The sequence below is a fragment of the Vicugna pacos genome, chromosome 13 (assembly GCF_048564905.1).
Source record: "Vicugna pacos chromosome 13, VicPac4, whole genome shotgun sequence".
Taxonomy (NCBI): domain Eukaryota; kingdom Metazoa; phylum Chordata; class Mammalia; order Artiodactyla; family Camelidae; genus Vicugna; species Vicugna pacos.
Genome location: NC_132999.1, coordinates 38,913,524 through 38,928,827, shown reverse-complemented (window position 1 = coordinate 38,928,827; position 15,304 = coordinate 38,913,524). Strand labels below are relative to the sequence as shown.

At 40.8% G+C, this 15,304-nt stretch overlaps 1 long non-coding RNA gene and 1 other non-coding gene across 5 annotated transcripts in view; one reads left to right on the top strand and one right to left on the bottom strand.

Annotated features, from left to right (window-relative positions):
- Positions 1 to 15,304, bottom strand: part of LOC140700699 (uncharacterized) — a 40,343-nt gene that overhangs the window by 24,671 nt on the left and 368 nt on the right. For 3 of the 4 annotated variants that reach the window (XR_012079252.1, XR_012079253.1, XR_012079251.1), the window contains exons 1-2: positions 14,641 to 15,281; positions 13,538 to 13,717 (exon numbers count right to left, since the gene is read on the bottom strand). This is a non-coding gene — a long non-coding RNA (uncharacterized lncRNA). Of the gene's footprint in view, positions 1 to 13,537; positions 13,718 to 14,640; positions 15,282 to 15,304 lie in introns of those variants that run through there. The other variant, XR_012079254.1, reaches the window with a different exon arrangement.
- Positions 6,470 to 6,596, top strand: LOC116283018 (small nucleolar RNA SNORA40). The gene has a single exon (XR_004192563.1). It is a non-coding gene; the product is annotated as a small nucleolar RNA SNORA40 (small nucleolar RNA).

Genomic DNA, 15,304 nt, shown 5'->3' with positions numbered 1-15,304 from the left:
TGATGTCTTCTTTGACCAGTTTAGCAGTACATTTAAAAATTTCCAGACATAAACAGGTCATTTTAAATTGTTGCTGTTATTGTCCTCTAATTATAATGTAGACACACAATGTGGTAAGTGTAATATTGATTCTTTGGTATTTGACATTTGTTTTTCAACAAGGCTAAAGTATGATTTACAGTGTAATAAATATTTACAGGAGTTCCATGGAAATGATCAATGAAAATATATATGTTCTAATATTGGTAAAGTTTTCTAAATAAAATCAATTAAATCACGCCCTTTAAAAAAACCTGTGTCTTAGTTTTGGATCCCCCTATTATAACTGTGTGCCATTTGTGAGATCTTTTGCAGGGGGTAATCCAGTTTTCCTTTCCTTGTTAATGTGATATAAAACATTTCTAAATTTTACAGGCAGTATGCTTGATATTGAACTATGAATTCATGGAGTTTTACACCTATCAGTTTGCCAATATTTTAAGATACTCATATTTGATATCCTCTTACTGTGAAAAGATTGACTTCAAATTTTAAGCTGGAAAATCATTGCAAAATTGCTCAGAAAATTATTACAACCATGTAACTTACAGAGATTTTCAATACTTAGATTAAGAATTATGTACAAACTGTTCATAGTGTCTGTGTTCTGATCAACAAACAAAAATAATAAAACATTGGTTATAAAAAGTATACATTAGCATAGAAATAGACTGAGTTTAGACATACATCCCAGTGTAGATGGGAATTTTAGGAATGACAAAATGGTATTTTAATTCAGGGAGGAAGTTAATGGTTTAATAAATGGCACTGGTAAAATTAGCCATCCATTGGAAAGAAAGTAAGGTTGGACTCCCAGACTCACTACACTCAGAAATCAGTTCTGGAAGCATTAAAGCTTAAAGCTAAGAAAAAAACTTTTTAATGATATTTTGGCACCTAAACATATAATTTAAGATTTAGCAAGACCTTTTACAAGCAGAAATCAGTGAAGAAACCTAATTACCCAACCCTCATAAAACAAACAATAAAAGGCAAAAACGTGTGCTTCATTTGAAAAAAAAAATCTCTTAAACAAGAGAAAAATGCAGAAGATCAAGGAAAAGTTAGGTTTATTTGATCTCATAAAAATCTTTTTTTTTTTAATGGGAAAAGATAACAAAGCCAAATAATAGACTGGAAAAATGTTTGCAATCCATAAAACTGAAGAGATTAATTTTTGCAACATACAAAGAGAGTCTATAAATTAATTTAAAAAAAAGACAACTCAACCATCTGCAGCAATAAGGGCTATAGTTCATCCCATTAACTTCCCTCTTCTAAGTTTCCCTTCAGGAAGGGGGGCCTGTGAGAACCGGGAGGAGGAGCTGCTCTCCAAAGATGTGTGGAAGGGTGGCTCTCTTAGCCACGCAAGGAATGGGTTATGTCAGAACGGGGTGGACTGTGTGCATGACCTCTTGGATTTATGTTCAGAAAGACAACTGCGTGAGTGCTGTGAGGAGTAGGTAGCTGGCAGCTGCCAACAGCCCTACTGCTGGGACTTGCTATGGCATTCTTGCCAAAGCAAATCCTCTCTGGATTAGTCCCAGTCATGACTGAGCCCAGTGGGCATACCAGAACTTACCCATTTCTGCCTCATGTTGTAACAGAAAAGAACAAATCTGACACCACATTAAATCTGTTTCTTTGGCTTTAACCCTGTGCCCTGTTTCCTAGGCTTAGTCTTGCTAGCTCAGCACTTTTTGTAAAAGAACGTTGCCTTTAGCCTGAAATACAGAAGAGAGCCTATTCTCAAGGCTCTGATTTTTAAGGATATTAACACTTTTGCACTTACATAAAGATAACAAGTTGCAGAATAGAAAATAACATTTGTTTTGTTAGAGGTTTTACAGGGGCACCATGACCTGACCCACATGGACAGCTACAAGAAGAAAGAAAGAATCCTACCAAACCAAGAATTTTGCAACAACCAACCACACCCCCTCCCCTTTTTAGTATAAAAGGAACCCGAATTCTGACTGGAGTAAGATGATCTTCCAAGACGTTAGTCTGCCATCTTCTTGGTCTGCGAGTTTTCTCAATAAAATCGCTATTCCTTACCCCTAAACCCCATCTCCTGATTTATTGGCCTGTTGTGCCGCTAGCAGAACGAGTTTGGACTCGTAACAATGTGGCACTCCTCTATTAGGAAACTGGCCAGGTCAAGGCGTTCCCAGAGTTGTCTCACTGTACCCTAAGGCTCTTCTTACTCACCCTTCCTTTCACGGGTACCAGGCCTGCATCAGAGTCTACTCCTACTTCCTCTCAATTTGATCTTTCACAGGCATTTCTCCCTTGAACTTTTGATTCCATCTTTGGCATCTGCTTGCGGGAGGGCTCAGATTTAGTTTGGAGCGGTTCATTGTTCAGCAATAGAAAATGAAACAGTTTGGTCTGGGTGCTGCCATAACAAAAGCCTAAAACATGTAGCATTGGCTTTGGGATTACCGGTTGGAAGGGGTTTGAGGGAAAAGGCTTTTAAAAAGCTTCAGTGACTGTAACCTGAAACCTGAAGGGCCTGGAGGGGGCTGTCTGGAGGGGAACGAAGGAAAAGGAGGAAAAGGTTATTGAAAGCAGGAGGCAAGGGGTCCTTTCCTAGAAAGTTTGGCAACATTGTCACACGAAGGAATACAGAAAATAAGAAATGTCCCTGTTGAACTCAAGGAGCCAACCAAGGAGATTTCTAGGCAGAATATGGATGGTGCTACCTGCCTTTTACATGCTGCCCATGATAAAACATGAAAGGAGAGAGATAAACTAAAAAATAAACTTAATTATATAGAAGACCACATCTTGTATGATTCCATTTATATGAAATGCCCAGAATAGGCAAATCTATAGAAACAGAAAGCAGATTAGTGATTACTACGACAGGCAAGTAAGGACTAGGGGCGGGGGGGAAATGGGGAGTGACTGCTAATGGTACCAGTTTCCCTTTTAGGGTGATAAAAATGTTCTAAAATTGATTGTGGTGATGGTTGCAACTCTGTGAATATACCAAAAACCACCCAATTGTGTGTTTGAATGGGTGAATTGCATAGTATGTGAACTACATCTCAATAAATCCTCAATATATCCAGGACCAGGACTTCCTGGGCTTAAATATAAAACTAGTTTTCATTGTCAGCCTCTCCAGATGGTAAATGATTCTAAAATTAAGAAATGTCTCTTGGCAAAAATAAAATCCAAGATACTGTCAGGAAAACATTATCTAAAAAAAAAGATCTAAGGAGGTGCCTCATAGAACCTGTCAGATACAAAGAAGTCTCTCTAAATATCTTAAGGATATTTGTTCACAGCAGTCTCTTGGGGAGCCCAAGGTGGAGAAGAGCTGGTCTCTGAACTCTGCTCAGACAGTTGTTAGGCATGGTTTTTGTTGAATGGAGTGGGTTGTAAATTGATGCATAAAAACCCCACAAAGCCTTTAAGGAAATTGCCCTGGCAGAAGCATCATCAGCTCAGACTAACAGTGACATAGTACAAAACAAACAGAGAGAGGTCTTTGCATCCCTTTTATACGCGAGAAGGTTACTCAGTTGCAAAGTCAATTTTCTTTTGGTATAAGGGAAGGATGATTCAGAGGGTGGAACCAAGAGCCCAGACACTGGATCCATAAACCTTAGTGAATAAAAATGACTCCAAAGCAACTGGGTTAGACTCTAAACCAACAAGCATTTCAAAATTGGCTCCATTATGCACTTCCCGCTTTCTGTCTCTTTGAAGGGGAATGGCTATAGAGGTTACCCTATGCCTTTCCCACTGTGGCATGTACACTGTGTGTAGGGGAGAGATAACCTGTCCCTTTAGTTTACAGAGCTGCTAAATAGGGAAGGGGTGTGAGGGAGAGACCAATCAGAAGATAAATTAAGATACTCTTAAGATAGCCCAGGCAAGAGACAGTGGTGGTTTTCAGTAGGTAGCAGTGGAAAAAGTGATAGGTGGTGGGATTCAGCATATTTTGAAATTACAGCCAACAGGCTTTGTTGATACACAGGGAGTAGGACATGAGAGGAAGAGAAGAGCTGAGTTATGACTCCATAATCATAAATGAAATGGGTGAATGAATGTCTCCCTCCAACCCTCCCTGTTCTATTGAAGTATGGTTGATTTACAATATTGTGCTAGTTTCAGGCATAGAGCAAAGTAATTCAGTTATAACCCCTCCAACTCCTTTTGTCTGTCTCTTTTAGGGGCAGAATTTTCAAGGGTAACCTACACTGTTGTCTTGATTTTCTCACTTCCCACTTCTCATCCCACTCCTATCTAGTCTCTGCCTCCTACCACTCTGCCAAATTGCTGTTGATAATATCACCAGTGGCCACTGTATTTCCAGAACCACTTTTGCATCCTCTTTTTATTTGCTTATTCTATTGCATTTAGTGGAGGGATCCACTGCTTTTTTTGAAACATTTTATTCCCTTGGCTTTCTTGAACCATGTATTTTTCTGAGTTTCTGCTACCTCTCTGGTTGCTCCTTCTGAATCTCCTTTTCTGGCTTCTCTTCTAACTCACTATTGATGTAGATCCTCAGTAGCTCTGGAGGACCTTTTCCTTGTCTCGCTGTAGACTAATCCAATTCCAGGATTCCTAAACTGACACCTCCCGGCCAAACTTCTGAGCTCCATACAGTTCTGTATGTCTACTTGCATATTCAGGAAATCCCAGAGATACCTCAGGCTGAACATGACAAAACAGAAGTCATTACCTTTCCCCTCCAAATGTACTCTTTCTCCAGTGTTCCCACTCTGTATAAGGAAATACCATCTACCCAACTGCTCAAACCAGAAAACTAATAGTCTTGGCTTCTCACCCTCTCTTACACATACTACCATAAACAATCAACCACTATCTCCAGTAATTTCCACCTCTTAGATCACTCACTCTCAAATCTGACCATTTTTTTTCATCTGCTGTCACGGTCTTCCCAGCCATCATCATCCCTTGCCTGGACTTCTTCATCAGCCCCCTATCTCTATCTGCTGGCCTTCTAGTATCCACTTTGGCCTTGTATGCTATGCTCTTGTTCAAGCACAAATAGGACGGTGCACTTCAGCAATTTAAAGGTTTCCAATGATCTCCTATACCCTTGAAATATATTTCAGAATCCTTACTATATAGCTCATAAGACTTTGCATGATCTGGACCGTGTTGCCTCTTTCACTTCCATCTCTTATCACTTTCCTTTCTTTTCTGTGGCCAGTCACACAGATCTGATCTCAGTCCCTTGAACCTGCCAAAATTCCTCCACCTTACGGCCTTCACACTTTTTCTCTGCTCGAACAGCTCCTCTCCATTCCTTTTGTCTGGCTCATCCTTGTCTCAGATTAAGTGACACTTCCTCAGGGCAGCCTGTCTTAACCACCCACCCCCTCTCAAATTAAGTCAGATCTCTCTGTTGTGTGTTTTCTTAACCTTCTGAACTTCTGCTTGGCTGCACTCTGCTTGAGTGTCTTGTGTAATCATTTAGTAGAGTGTCTGTTTCATGTCCGATTTCCCCACACTAGACTGTTAGCTCCATTACGACAGACTGTGCCTGTTCTATCCATCACTGTAGATGAGCATGTGGTTTCATGGTCACTAAGTATTTCTGGACTGGTTGACAATAGAGGAAGGCCCAAGTAGCACTGGCCTTTGAGCACTAGCTAGAATTAATTGCCTGAGGCTATAACCTCCCACCCTTTCCTCCCTTAAGGAAAGTTATAAGGGCTGGGGGGGGGGGAACAGAAGTACTCCATGACTCCATGCACTGTCTAGTACAAATATGAAAGAATCTTCATCACAATTTTACTTATTAGAGTGAAAAAATCAGAAAAACCCAAGAGTCCCTAAATGTCTAACAATATGGGAATGGCTTCATACATTACACCAATGGTTTAAAATAATTGTCTAACATATTTGAACCCTTATTTTTCAAATAGAACCTGGCATAGGACCCCAACATGTAAAATGCATTACAGTGGGGGCTATTCTAGTTGAACGGGGGATGGGGCAGAGCTTAATTTTTTAGGTCTCCCCAGCTTTCCCTATCTCTTCTCCTCCCCTATTTTCCCATCTTTCCTCCCCCAGGTCTTGAAGGCTTTCCAGTTCCTGGCTCTGTTATTTCTTTTAAAGCCGGGACGTCATTTCTGTTCAGGTTCCCATGAGACACTCCCAAATGCTTTGCTGTGTTGTTATGCTGGCTCAAGTTGGTTTTCTGTTACTTGTAATTAAAAACAAAAACAAAAAACCGAATACTAAATAATAATACTGTTACAGCTTTATATTCACTTATCTAATGGAAAGAGAATTGGGTTCGGGGTCAGAAAACCAGTTTCAAATCTAGGTCCTGATTTCAAGCAAGCTAACCATTTTCAACTCAGTTTTCTCATCTGCAAATGGGACTATTTTGGGGAATATCCAAAAAACAAAAACAAAACAAAAGAAAAACCAATACTGGACTTATATTTGCTTTTGTTTAATTTGTGGACAAAGACTTACAGACAAGTGCAAAAGTAAATCCTCTTTTGCAAACCACAACTCATTGTTCAGTATGAGTTTTGATACAGATAAGAAGGGACATGATACCTAAAACAGATTCAACTGATGAGGACATTGATAAACATAAAGGTTGCTTCCAGGACTATAGAACTGATCATTTAAAAGCGTAAGATATGAAGAAATTATCAGCTATATTGATTTAGTACTCCAATTTTTTAAAATAATTTTTGGGGGAGGTAATTAGGTTTATTTATTTTTTAACACAGGTACTGGAGATGGGAGCCAGGACCTCGTGCATGCTAAGCACACACTCTACCCTTAGTGCTCTAATTTTAATGCTGACATGAAACAAAGATGGCTTCTTCCTTTAGGCTTTTATCTTGAGAACACAGTGTCTGAACTTTAAAAAAGGTATTTGCATATCTCAGCGGTCAGTACTGTTCCTAGGGTGTGACAGCTTTGGACTGAATATGATTTGAACTTCAGGTGAGTTTAGAGGGTGTCTAAAATTCTGAACCTGTCAGCTCCATCTCCTCTGACCCTAAATATAGTCCAAAAGTAAATTGCTTGAGGAAATTGGAGTCCAAAGATTACAGGTGGGGAATTTTTGAAATGTGTCCATAGTCCACTGGAGATCGAAGAAACCCAACTAAAAGAATTGTGAACTGTGAAAAATGTGGATTGAGCAAAACAAATTTTTGAAAAGGCTGTCTTGAAGATTGTGACTCAAACATTGGAGGAACTAAGGTGATGGATAGTGGCCGGGATCAGAACATGTTAAGAACATGTGAAATTCCTTAAAAATTTATTGACAAGTAATTTTGCCTATGTTACATATAATAAAGAAACTCCTTTACAGAAAAAGAACAAAACCAAAAACAATACTAATATATTAAAAAGGCCAGTATTGAGAAGGCTGTCAACAAATGTTTAAATAAGATTAATAAAGTCTTATTAGAAGTCCCTCCTACCCGCTCCAACTTGAGGGAGTGGATCACTGTATTTAGTGCAGCCAAAGTTAGCAAGGCTGCCATCTTGTGGAGATATACTGACACACTGACCAACGTCTCTTAACAACAGCTAAAGTTTTAAAATGTTCAAGAATCTAGAGCTACAGAAAAGGATGGCAAACACATCAGAGAGAAGCTGGAATGAAGATAATAACAAAAGACACAAGATGAGGATAATTCGCTATTGGAAAGAGCAAGGAATGAAGAACCTAGGACTGAATTTTTAGGAACAGGCACACACAGCAGAGAAGTCAGGGAAAGGGACAGAAAGAAGTGACTGATGAAGGAGAAGTGAACAAGTATAGTTCAGTGTAATACTCAAGCCACGGTTGACAAATATGTTTGCGTTGATAGTTAACCTGATCTCCTATCTTGTATTTTTCCAAGATTTCAAAAGTCATTAACAAAAGCCTGCTGACACTATAATTCTTGTAACACTATTCCCAGGCCATTCAAATGCTACTTGTGCCTCTTAAATCAATGCTTTACTTTCCTTTTTTTCTTTTTTTTGGTGGAGGGGGTGGTAATTGGGCTTTATTTATTTATTTTTAGAAGACATACTGGGGATTGATCCCAGGAACTTGTGCATGTTAAGCCTGCACTCTACTGCTTGAGCTATACATACGCTCCCCTCCTCACCTTTCTTTTACATCTTATTACAATATACCAGTGGTAAGGATTTTAATAATTATAAGGCTACTGCATGTCAAGGGGTATCAGCACTTGCTCCTACCACCAGGAATGGGGTGCTCACTGGGGTCTGCTCCAGTTCCAGACTCCCATCCTGAGAATCTGCTTTCTAGGGTCACTTTTACTAACAAATCTTTTAGATTTATTCCCCACCTGCCCCAAAGCAGAGCCTGTGACAGGGTCTTGCAAACAGGTAGCTTATTTTCAGAAGTGATCCCAAAGGACAGGAGTCAGAGACTAAGTAGGAAGAGTAAAACAGGCAAAGTAGGAAAGCCAACCCAAGGATGAGTGATCCAGAAGGTCACTGCCTTGGACATATGGGGCTCGATTTCCCTGGAGATACTCTGAGGCAGTGCAGAGTGTGACTCTCAACTGTCCAATCAAGGGAAGGAAGAGGTGAGTATTTATTCAGCAGCTCCCGTGCTTCACTGGTCAAGGGTTTCCCAACTGCTGTTAACTCCTTTGCACTCTCTCAAGTTGACACGTTCAGGCTGACATGAGTCAAAATGATTGCACAGGTTCTCATAGGCATCCCATGAGGTGTGTTCCATGAGAGAAGCCCTGGGACAGAAAGCGAGATACTTGGAGAAAGCAGATGAAGCTTTGGACTGTTGGGTCACACCTGCACGCAACTGGTAGCCATAGCAATGGCTGGAGTAGGTGTGCCCATGGGCACAAAAGGTGCCCAATACATGGCTGTAAGTAAGGGACAAAGATTTCAAGTTCTATCCTATGCAGGCTGCACTGTTAGTTCTGAACCAGTAACCAATGCGTGGTAGCGTTTCATTCCTAGCCAAAATAGATGGATCCCAGGAGAAAAGGGTAAATGTGGAGTGGCAATCTATTATACCTAATTGACTACTTTTAAATGTTTATCTTCATTCTCTGGGATTCTGAGTGTGGTTATTCACAAATTTTATTACCCAAAGGAGGAATGCATCCACCAAAGGACATGCATTTAGTTCTGGTGGATTGGAAACTAAGACTGCCATTGGCCAATCTGGGGCAAATTTTTCATGCTAGTAGGTTAAACAAACAAACAAACAAACAAACAAACAAACAAAGGTTAATTCAGTGGTGTGCCAGAGTAGGTGATACAGGCTTATCGGAGTTGATTGTGTACATGTATGATTCCTATTGTTGCTGTAACAAATTACCACAAATTTAGTGGCTTAAAACAATAAAAATTTATTATCTTACATTTCTGAAGATCAGAAATCCAAAATAGGTCTTACAGGCCTGAGATCAAGGTGTCAGCACAGTTATGTTCCTTCTAGAGGCTCTAGGTGAAAACTTGCTTCTTCCATTTTCCAGCTTCTAGAGGGTACCCTGATTCCTTGGTTGAATCACTAGGACTTCTGCTTTCATTGTCACATCTCTTTTTCTTACTGACTCTCCTGATTCCTTCTTTCTCTTACAAGGAACCATGTGATTGCATTGGCTTCACCTGGATAATCCAGGCTACTCTCCCCATCTCAAGAGCCTTAATTTAATTTACAAAACCCCTTTGGCCATATAAGGTGGTATATTCTCAGGTTTCAGAGGTTAGGATGTGGACCTCTTTGAAGGGCCACTATTTCATATGCCATAGTGCATTTTTCTTCAGTGATATAATGTTGGTAGCTTAAAATTGGCCATGGGGGGAGTATTTACACTACAGAAGTTGGCAAATCTACAAATCAGGTATTTTACCCCAGAGAACCTATTGTTAAAGTTCACTGGCATATCTCTGATTATGATGGTTGGTTGGAGTAAATGAGCGTTTATCAAGGCAAAATAGAATGGTCACTATGCAATAGAGGGAGGAAGGATTATGATATAACCCAGAGGATACCTGGGGCATCTCCTAGTTCTGCCACGCTTACTTAGCACAGAAAATTATGGGAATATTGTACAGGCAGGACCACCAAGGTCTTCAGCCCCTCAAGAAAAAAGCTTTAGGTCACCTATAGAAAACTCAAGTTATAGCCCCAGCCAGAAGCTATCTGACTAAGTACTAGCTAATGCAGTGGAAGTGGAAGTGATATATGCCATTTCTGGATCAGAGCCTTTAAGACAGCAGCAACCTTCTTTCATGTCCTCTTTTCCCATCATTATGACCCTGGTGAACCCAGGGGTTGGTCAAAGACAAAGAAAATATGAAGTGAGTAGTGGATATATGAAGTCAAAACTATCAATTAAGGTCTTGTGATCAGTTACAGAAAGTTTTATCATGTCAGCTCAACAGTTACTAATTTAGTATCTAATTTTCTAAGGAACTCCACAAAGCCAACCCTGCTTTCTGTCTTATAGCTGGAATCAACAAATATCTCAGCTTGCTTTGAGTATATTCAGATACTAAAATAGTATCTAATTTTCTTCTCCCCCCACCCACCCTCCAATATGTGTAAGGTGTGGTATGTTGTGGTGGTTGACTTTATTGTTCAGTCTATAGGCTGAAGAATATTGAGGAAGGACGATTATGGAACTCGAGGAAGATGAATATTATTCCAAGATCCTGGACTCAGAGCTAGATGAAGTAACTGATGAGACTTGGGTTGATTTCTTTTTTGGGGTAGGGGAATGGGTATAGTGATGACAATTTAGATTATAAAGGGGAGGATTGTTTTAGTGAGTTTTGTTTCATTTTTTGAAGTGTAAGTGTAGAAAGAAGGGTATATATTGATGTTGGACAATCCAGGGTTTATTATCATGGACACCTATCATTCATATCGGACACTCAGCATCTGAGTCCCCTTCATAATATTTGGGCGATATCTCAAACAACGAGAGAGTGCATCTTATACCATCAATGCTGCAGAGCTCATTGTCACCTTCCTAGTGTGCCTGACTCAGCCAACTCCATTCTTTTTAGTTTGGGTTCCCTGAAACAAGTGAGTTGGGGGAGGGAGAAAAGCCAATAAAGGGTTCATTAATGAGTGGGTTCCTGCAGTTGGCACCTGGAGCTCACTCAGCCCCTCTCAGGAACCTTGAAAATACTGTGAAACACACACCTCGAAAGTGTTCCTCTAAGGGACAAGGAAGCTGAAATATTTGTTGGCTGTTGGTTCTGGCTATGAGACAGAAAGCAGGGTATGCTTTGTGGAGTTCCTTAGAAAATTTTAGCTTTCCATTTTCAGATGCTTCAGCTTCCTTTTCCTCTTTCCTCTGTCCTTAAACATGATGTGATGGCTTGGGCTACAATGGCAAACTTGCAACTAGAAGACTAAGTCAAACTGAACTGCAGAGATAGCAGCTCTGCTATTACTGAGCCAGTAAAAGTGCCTACCTCCATTCTCCTTGTGAGCAGGATATACTTAAAAAAAGTTACCATAGTCAAGTTTTCTGTTATTTGCAGCCAAAAGCATTCATATTCTGGATTTATCTAGTCTTACTTGCAGCCAAGGGCACAGACTTTCAATAAAAAGTTAGTGATATAAAGAAGGAGATACTTTCTGGTGATTCAACAGCATGGCAGTGGTTCTGGTGGCACCATCCGATGTGTTGACATTTCAGACCTTAATTTGTTTCCTGGCTGCCTTCATCAGGGACACAGACAATAGACTCTCTGTATCTAATAATAAGTGTTACTGCTCATGGAATATTTACTGTGAACCAAGTGTTTTGTATATTTTCTCTCCTCATCATCATGTCAACCATTCCAGGTAGATTTTAACATCCTTCTCTGAGGTTAACTGACTTACCCAAGACCACACAGTAAGTGGCAGAGTTGAGATTCGGGTTCAGGTCAGAGTGACACCCAAGCCAGATCTTAAGGACTACATTATATTGCCAGTATATCTCTTGCCAACTGGTAATTATTGGACCTGAGACCTTAACTCAGGCTGGAGCCAGGGTCTCTATCCTAGGAGAGGAAAAAAGATGGGCTCCTGTAGATTGTTGTCTATCATCAACCCCTTCTGTCAGGGGGCTGGAGGACTTGCACAAATGCAGGCAGGCACTGGGCCAGGCAGCACAGATGCAGGCGCTCCTCTGAGCCAGGCTGGGAAACACTCCAGATGAACCACCAGACTTCTGTGTCTGAATCTCTGAGAGATACGGAAGAATCTTGGGTGGCGCCCTCACAGACAAAGCAATTCTGCAGGTTTAGAATGTACTGACATCCAGGCAAAATAAGGAAGTGGCAAAATACATGAAGAAGGGGCATGTGTGATAATCAATAAACTCTCTTTTGGTGATTCTTTTTAAATTTTTTAATTAAAAATTTTTTTTGGTAGAATAGATAAACAAGATCGTACTGTGTAGCACAGGGAAATATATACAGGATCTTGTGGTGGCTCACAGCCAAAGAGAATGTGACAATGAATGTATGTATGTTCATGTATAACTGAAAAATTGTGTTCTACATTGGAATTTGACACAACGTTGTAAAATGACAATAACTCAATAAAAAAAATAAAAAAAATAAAAAACTCAATAAAAAATGGTTTAAAAAAATAAAATAAATTAAAAAAAATTTTCTGTCTGCAGTTCTTGTTTGAAAAATAATTAACTGTCCTCCTTTCTCCCTTTCTCTTCCCAGGCTGGACTTTTAAGGTCTGAGGCTCAAAACCACAAAACCCGGATTGAGTCTTCCTCCCACCCCCCATTCACCCATCTCCAAGTCTCAGAGCCACTTTGACCCCTCCCACCCTTTCCATTTAGTCCCAATTTTCCATAAATATCTACTGAACATCCATTTTGTGCCAGAGAGGCAAGGATTCTAATCTCAGGGTACTTAGAAAGATAAAAGATAGCTGCACAAATAATTATTTAATTAGGATTGTGATTCCTGCCAAGAAAGAGTAATATTCAAAGGGAGTGTATCCCTGGGGAACTAGATCAGGTTTGAAGGTTCATATTCAAATCACGTCCTTTCCATTTGTCTTCCTCCTCCTCACTATCCCCTCTGTGAGAATGGTAGCTTCTGCATTGTCCCATTGCTGAATCCCCATACTGCAGCCTTGATTCAGACCTCACTACATCTTTGTATCTGTTTTCTAACAGGTCTCTTGCCTGTTTTTTTTTAACTCACTCAAGCCCATGCTCTACAACACAGGTAGGGTTGTATTTCTAAAATGCGATCTGACCAGCTCCCTCTCACTTTCACATCAGGGTTTTACCTCTCCTGCCTGGGAGAGCTTGCTCAACATCTCCCTCCACCACCCCAGCTTTATCTCCTATTTCTCTCCTATAGGAACCCTTCACCTCATCCAGGCACAGATTCCCATCTCCACTACTGTTCACTCATGTTTGCTCTGCAAAGTTCCACCCATCCATCTCAATCCAGGAAATGAGTTCTGAATTCAAGGGTCTCACTGGATATGGGCTTGATGAGAACCTACCATGGATGAGGTACCGAGCACTGGGCACTGGGCAGGATCAGTGAGGAAGAAAAAACTGGAAGCCAGTAGTCGGCTCATCTTCTGATGATCTTCGCTGTTGGAAACACCTGTTTCCACAAGAGATTGCTCCACGAAGGCTCCACAGGGTCTGACTTGTTCATTGCTGTACTCCTAGTGTGCCTGGTACAAAATAGCATGGTGCTTAGAACAGAATATGAATTCAGTAATTTTTTTTCAGAGTATAAATAAACGAATAAATAAAAGTCATGATACTGCTCTTAAACTGCCTCCCACTAGAGTTACAAGTATATGTGTTTAGACACCTTAAAAGATTATAAGTTCCTTAAGGGGAGGCCTTGTGACATACATGTGCACTCTTCACAAAGAATCACTTTATCGATTGGTTTCACACAGATTATTGCTTCTGTTTCTCTTTACAACCCTATGGATTATTATCCCCAATTTATAGATGAGGAAATTTTCTTCCTTCTTTTCCTCCTCCTCTTTCCAGTTTCTTCCTTTCTCTCCCCTTCCTCTAAGATACATGTATGGTCTAGTTATTTCCTGTCTCTAATCCAGAAAGAGATTTAGGAGAGCTAAATGTAGAGCTGATTACAGTGAAGGCCAGGGAGGCTATTTGCCCTGGACTTCACATACATGAAGCACTCAAATATAACCTTTTTATGTTATGTCTGAATAGTTTGTGCACATGTGTGTGTGTGTGAAACAATGTTTTTGTTAAATGTAAATATTTGAGATATACTACAATTTTTGTACCATATTTTGCCATGTGGTCATTTTCTTTCAAACATTCTGAGTGATAAAATTGAGAAGAGGCCCAGGTTCAGAGAAGTCAGATAACCAGACCAAAGTCTTGGATCAGACTTTGTAAAACACCTATGCCAGGATTGGAACCCAGGATGTCGCTCCACCCAGAGGCATCGCTGCCTCCAAACTGCCACAAATGATTCCAGCATGTCTACCATAGGGGTTAAGTTCAAGGGATTTAGCCAGATAGATGTGTTCTCTTCAAAATCACTTTGTGAACCTGGCAAGTAATTGAGCTTCCTCATTTGAAAACTGGAGGCCATAATGGTACCTACCACAGAGAGTTCCAATTAAAATTAAATAAAAATACTACTGAAGCATTCAGCACAGTCCTGGCATGAAGTCAGCGCGCAGTAAATGGTAGCTGTTATTATAAGAACTATGTTTGTTGAATGAGTGACTCTGGCATATAACGCCGGCATTCAACTTGAAGCTTGGAGCTGTCACAGTCGTTCAGCTGAAGGGGTGGGAACCGCAGCACTTGCCAATTTTTTTCTGGAAATAAATTTTTGTGGGAGGATAATCATTGGTTGGAAAGTGTGAGCCTTGAGAAAACAAAGCTCTGATCCCCAGGCCTGAAGAGCACGGAAGCAGTCTTCCCTGCGCACAGCGGCTCCCGTGCGGAACCTTCCCTGTACTGAGTGCCAGCCGGCTGGGCACACTCAGCCCCCGCCGAGGCTGCCTCTGAAGTCGGGTTTCAGTCGAGTGGAGCACGATCTCTTTTAATTCTGCTCATCTTATTCTTGGGGACCACACCCTGCACACCGGGAGGAAGGACTCGCACACCGGGAGGAAGGACTCCCAAACCGCAGGGCGGAGGCTACCACGGGGCGGAAGCTTCCGCGCGGCCCTAGACCTGACCATCTATGGTCACAGAGTGCGCCGAACAAACAGGAAGTGGGGCGAGCTTCCACCTTCCCAGCCCCAAGGCAGAGCAAG